Source organism: Cibotium barometz, chromosome 47, assembly GCF_041138505.1.
Source record: "Cibotium barometz isolate CiBa-2024 chromosome 47, ASM4113850v1, whole genome shotgun sequence".
Taxonomy (NCBI): domain Eukaryota; kingdom Viridiplantae; phylum Streptophyta; class Polypodiopsida; order Cyatheales; family Cibotiaceae; genus Cibotium; species Cibotium barometz.
In genome coordinates this window covers 22,807,528-22,814,356 of record NC_141092.1, presented here as the reverse complement: position 1 = coordinate 22,814,356, position 6,829 = coordinate 22,807,528, and positions in this window count along the sequence as shown.

The following is a 6,829-nucleotide window of genomic DNA, read 5'->3' as shown; positions in this document are numbered from 1 at the left end:
ATTTCTTATTTCAAAACCAAACTCTAGGCTTGATAAGCTAGAGATTAAGAAAATAGTATTTTCATGATTTTGTGTTAACAAAATAATGGTTATTTCTTTTAGATTATTTATAAGTAGTTAAAAACTACTTTAATTGATTCTAAATGAGAAATAGATTATCATATAAAATTGAGAAAAGAAAAATAATGGAATTAGCTTAATCTAGTGGGATAATCATAATTAAAATTATGATTATGGTTAAAATTATGATTCATAGTTTAGATTTAAGTTTAAAAGTAGATCTTCTATCATATTTTCATTACAAGGTTTTATTATTTTAGAAAAAATAAAAAATTAATAGTAATAGCCAACGAAGCTATGGTAAAAAATATTTAAAAATATATATATCTTATTTTTATGCATAATATACTAAAAGAGGAACTCCTACCATATTGTAGGTTTAGAAATTTAAAGCAAAAAGAATGAATTTGACTATATTTAAGAAAGAATACTTTTTTGTAATTAATTAAAAAAAAGATAAATTTTTGATAAATTTATTTTATGCATAAGAATTTTTAAATGATAAAAGAGGAATTCCCATGACATTTGGAATTCAATCACTTAAATACAAAAAGAGGAATTTTTGGCATATTCAAAATAATGGATATTTTTATTTAATTTAAAAAGAGAATTTTTTGATACATTTATTTTATAAATAAGAATTTTTAAATGATAAAAGAGGAATTCCCATGACATTCAGAATTCAATCATTGAAATACAAAAAGAGAAATTTTAAGAATATTAAAAAAAATGGATATTTATATTTAATTAAAAGAGAAAATTTTATGGCATTTTAAGTAAAAAAAGGTTTAAATTAATTTTGATGACAAAAGAGGAATTTTCACCATAATTCCACCTAGAAAATTTGGGTTGATAATTAAATTGGTAGAAATAATATTCTTAGATATTTTTATGTGGATAAATCACCAAATTGATATTTTTATGTGGATAAATCACCAAATTGATATTTACCCAAAATTGGATTAGTGGAAGAAGAGTATTTTTATAAAATCCTGATATTCCCGTAAGAACTATTTCTTAATCTATTGTGGTTAGGAAGGAATGAAATTCTTAAAGTTAGAATTTTCCTTACAGAAGAAGTTCAATATATTTTTATCTGAAGAAAATCCTTAGGAATAAAAGTTAGAAGTAAACCGAATAATTTTGGTTAGACCCCGGCTATAAGAATGGCGGCCAGTAAACTACTTGCCCATCTCTCGAATCTGAATCAAGCAAAAACCTCAAGACCAATTCCAAATCTTGACACAAAGGTTAGACTACCGTTGAATTAGTGTAATTTTTCCTTAATCGAAATCACCAAGAATCTAGTTAGAAATTCAATCAATGATGGGTAGATTACCCTGATGAGAGATCAATGATTCTCATTAAGAGAATTTGGATTATGGGAAAAGGGTTTTGTGGAATCAAACTCGAACTGGGAATTCTACTTGCATAGAACCTTTGATTTCTTTTAAAGGATTGTTTTACGCCAGAATGCTGGAGGAAGCATTTGGTATGTGATTAACTAAGGAGAGACTCGTTTTGCAACAGTTGGTGGGGAGTTGTCGAGGGACGTCGCTGGCGACAAAGCCTGCCAAGGTCTTGACCAGCCTCGGTATGGTTAAAATGGTGCGCTTCCGGTGGTACGATGGGCAAGGACCGACGAAGAGATCCCTGAGTGAACCCTCTAGGACACCTAAGTAGGATCCTAGAGGGTTCTAACCAGGTGATGCACGGGCTCGCGGTTGCTAGGACACCCATGTGTATGTCAAGGAAGATACGAATGAACTAGAAGGAATTACTTTTGAGAACTAAATTTTGATATTGGATCTCATTGCTTGTTTTTCCACTAATACAGCTTGGCCCTCTTGCATCTCTTCAGCTGCTGCTGTCAGTGTTGGTTTCTCTGGCAGTAATGCTAACTGCATTTGCTCTGCTGGTTCGGGCTCTGGGAGAGGCCTTTTTGCCACATAATTGAGGACTTGGGTCAGTAGGTATGGGTTGCATACCTTGGATTGGTGGGCCTTGAGATAGTTTTCCATTTCCATATGTATGTAATATGCCCAATCCTCTTCCTTTTCTTCATGCGCTTTAGCAATCCTGTTCAACGGGATCCTATTGTAGGCGATCCACTGGCTTCACTTGCATGATCAATGACATAGCTCTGCAGGCATTCTCCGTGACCTCATCCCGGATTCTCTCATACTCTGCCCCATTGGAGTTATACGAACTCTTCTTCAGCATAGCATCCAAAGGCATTTTGTCAAAGGCATGGGTGTGGACTTTGACTACTAGTTGGAGCTGCAGAGCATCACGGATGAGTTCTTCGATGATTAAGAGCTGCTTGGTTGTGCCGTTGGCCTTCATGACAGTGCCACACTTGGTGGCTCTTTATATATTCTACACAGAGCTCCGTGTCGATGTTCCTTGGGAGGATCGGCACCATTCTCCCTAGGCCCACTTTCTCCAGCTTTTCTTTGACCTCTGCCTCTTCTAGGATTTGGAGGCACTCCGGGATGTGATATTGCAGTGCTACCTTTCCATGGGCTGTATGGATCTCCTTGCTAATGATGGCCCCATGGAAGACTTGGGCATATGGGCCCAAGCAGTTCATCTTTAGCCCTCGCACTGGTTTCTTCTTCTGGCTCACCGGGGAGCCTGTAGCACTGGCTTGGGTGACTGCGGGGGTCTCTACTGCTTCGGTGTCTGAGGTTGACATCTGTACATGAAAAGAAAATCAATCTCTTGACTAGTGGGGTAGGAACCACTTCTTTTCTTATATTTTCTTTTCTCCTTTGTTTATCTTTCTTTCTTTTTTTGGAATGGTTAGTTGAGGTGAAAAGTGTGTTAGTGTAGAAGAATTAAACAAGGTGTGTTAATTGAATAGGCGAATGTTGTGGCATGAAGGTGCAGGAGTTTGGTAGTCCCATGAACTTGCAAGTCGTGAGGAGAGATTCTTGTGAGAATTTGTGACGTGAAGGTTAAAGAGGTGAAAAGGGAGTTCCGTGAGATGGAATCCCATGAGAAGTTATTACACAAGAGGGAGTTCCGTGAGATGGAATCCCATGAGAAGTTATTACACAAGAGGGAGTTCCATGAAACGGTTTCCCGTGAGAATTTATAACGTGAGAGGGAGTTCTGTGAAACGGCTTCCTGTGAGAGGGAGTTCCATGAAACGGAATCCCATGAGAGTTTGTGAAGTGAAAAAGGGAGTTCCGTGAGACAAAATCTTCTGAGAAGTTACTACATGAAAGGGAGTTCCGTGAGATGGCTTCCCATGAGAATTTATCACGTGAGAGAAAGTTCCGTGAGATGGCTTCCCGTGAGAGGGAGTTTCGTGAGACGGAATCCCGTGAGAAGTTATTATGTGAAAGGGAGTTCCGTGAGACCGTTTCTCATGAGAGGGAGAAACGAAATCCCGTGAGAGTTTGTGATGTGAAAGTTAAAGACATAAAAAGGGAGTTCCGTGAGACGAAATCCCATGAGAGGGAGTTCTGTGTGAAAAGGAATCCCATGAGAGTTTAGTACATGAGATTTTTTGGAAGCCTAAAGTTACAGGTTTTTATGGTTCCGTGAAACTATAGTTTCAAGGCCATGAAACTGCAGGTTTTTGTGATGTTTTCATTTTTATGTTTCTGTCTATCAAAAGATTTCATGGGCGCAAGTGATGATATCGCAAGGGAAGTTTTTAGAAACAACACAGAATTCAGGCGATGCTAATGCAGATCCTGTTAAAGAGCACGATATTAATTGATCATAAAAATAAAAATAAAAAATAAAAAATAAAAAAAGAATAAGAAAAGAAAACAATAAATGGTCCAAGCTCCCACCTTAATCGGTGAATGTCGATTAGGGCTGGAAGAACCGGGGAAGGCGATGCACAATCAAATGCAGGAGCTCAAGGTGACTTGCGATGGATCACATGATGCAAAATGATGAAAAAGGAAAGATTTTTTAAATTTATAGTGCAGGCGTCGGACTGGGCGACTGCCTTAAGGAAGAAAGCCATGTGGTGTCTTGCGATTGGCTCGTGTGAGAAGTGACTGTTTCACAACAACGTGAAGCACTTTAGACCAATTCACGGCGTGAACTTTTTTGAACTAGTTCATGGCATGAACTGTTTTGAACCAGTTCACGGAGTGAACTTTTAGGATTGGCTCACGGGTGTGAACTTTTTTGGATCATGAATGTGCAAGATTGATACCTGCTATTTTTTTCTTCATGCTGCTCAGTCATTCAAACATGCATTAAATGAGTGAATGATACCCAGTTTACCTTGTATCCATCCATTGGGCAACAAATGGTTACCTTCATCTTTTATTGCCATGAAAACCAAGGTGACACCTTGGCACTTTTGGGTAGGTGTTGCTGCTCTGCAAGCGTTTTAGCTTCGTGTGGGAGTTTTTGATTCTTCCTTCCACCTAGCTGGGGACAATGTTATTATTGGGTCCTGTGGGTGGGGGCTTTTATCCGTGTCCCTTGGCTGAACTTCTTTGTTTCTTTTAGGGTATTTGTCCAGCTCCTTGATTGAAGTGGTTACTGACATTGCTTTGGCAATCCTCAACCCATCTTATTGAGTTGTCTTCTTCCTCCATACCAATATTTGTGCAATTTTAGCATTGGGAGTTGGTGTTGCATGCTTTTACTACCCTTTCCTTTGTTACCGGAATAGTTTGTGACAGTGACCACTAAGCCGGGTTTGGGTACCCACACTGTCGTATTACCTTGGTAGTATCCTTGTGCTCGTAGTAAATCCTTTCGGACCCATTGCTTATTATGAAGGCCTTGTGGGATGTTGGTATGTCTGGAGTACTGCCAACTCTCCGTATTATCCTTCTTCTCCTCCTTTAGGGGCTAGTTTTTGAGTTGAACCTTGGGCACCCATTTTTGTGTACCTTGTGACTTTAGATATTGTTTGTGTAGGGTTTGTGGGACTGATGCTTGTTCTGTTTTATGAGTTGATGGCATCGTGCTCGGTGTCGCTATCTCCTCAATCATGGTCTGTTTCCCTGTGTTTGTCAACCTCCATAAGGGTATGGACATGACATTGTCGCCCTCACTCAGTAACAATGTTGTCCTCTTCTCCCATTGGATATTACATTTTCTGTCGGTCGCAAATCCAGGATTGTCCTAGGATCATTTCCTCTTCCATGTAACCTGCAAGCATGACAAACACTTTCCCAACCAAGGAATTATTTCTGATGGAAATGTTAACACTTAAAAATCCCTCAACTTTTGTAGTTATCAAGCAAGTGCACACTGCGTACTTGTGCATCGGTGGGTTCAAGGTGTGGTCTATCTAAGGCTACCCACCGATGACTTAATCCCGTATCTATTAGTGCAATGCTCGTTGCATGGCCTTTAACTGTAGAGAGTTCCACCTTGAGTCATGCTGGCTCAATGTTCAGTTCCTCTTCATCCAAGAGAGTCAAGGAAGCCATGTTGACATGTAACATTCTCTTCTGGAGTAATTGTTTAGCCTTGGCATCCCTTGCCTTAGCCTCTTCTTGAGCTTACTGGACTTTTTCCTTTGCAAGCTGTTTTTGTTGTTTTAAGAGATGTTCTTGCAAGAGCATCTCTTGGGTCAGTGGTCCAAAATATTTTTTGAGTTTGCTTCCATTGACATAACCCTCCATCTGTACGCCGTCAATTGTCTCAATTCTAACTGACCCCTGAGGCGTGATCTCAGACACTTGGAAGGGTCATGGGCCTTTGTGAAAGATCCCTGTCCCCTCCGTGCAACGAATTCGGGGGTGCTAGCAGCAGAAGTAGCACTTCTTACGCAGGGCAGAGCCTCTCACTCGGGGCCTCACCCATGGATATCCGGACAAGAGACTAATCCCTCAGTTTATTCCAAAACCGAACCCGGAAAAAACTTCAATCGCCCAAAAAGCATGGGTGATTCCTCCAAGATATTTTTATTCTAATGTAGTCAAGAGCCTTAACTAACCAAACTGATCCGACTGAACCCGTAAGTCACATGGTCAGATCAAGGAAGAGACTTGCACTTGGATCATAGAGAACAATGCTTTTTCCCTCATCAAGAGGCACAAACCATTGATTCTTTTCCATAGAACAAAGACTATCCGGGATTTACTTCATCTATCGTAACATAACAGAATTGAGTCTCAGTTTAGGGATCCATCAGTCCAGCCTAACCCCATCCAATCCCATGGGTTAGCCAACTTCCCAACCACTGTAGTGATAGGATCCATTTAGGAATTTGGTTATGTTTTGTCCCCGGTACTAGGGAGGAAAAGAGTTCCCAGGCCCCCGAGTCGGCGCTTCAAGTAAACTTCAAGATAGTCACACCACTTACACACCCAATATGAAATTGCCTGTTTCACAGATTCAGCTATCTTTAAAATAATCTTTTAATGAAACCATAGTATCACTGATCATAATCCTCCAAAATATCCGGTTGAATTCTAATTTCCAATCAATTCTTTCATCGGTGTACCTATGGCATCATTAGCAACCAGAACGCTCACCACCTGTCCACAGGGGCCTTTTCAATAGTTCCTAGCTCATAGTACCCGGCAATATAATCACATAAGAAAATCCAGATGGACTCTCTATTGAAGATCAGCAAGATCAACCAACAGATCTAGACTCATCCGTTAAGGACCAGCAAGGACAATCAACCAGATCCATGCCCGAGTTTAGAAAACAACTCTAACTCCTTGTTCCATTTTTCTTCCTCGACGCACGTGAGCCCGAGCACCTATGGTCAGCACCCTCTAGGATCCTTTGCAGGTCACCTAGCGCTTCACTCATAGGCCGCTTCCTT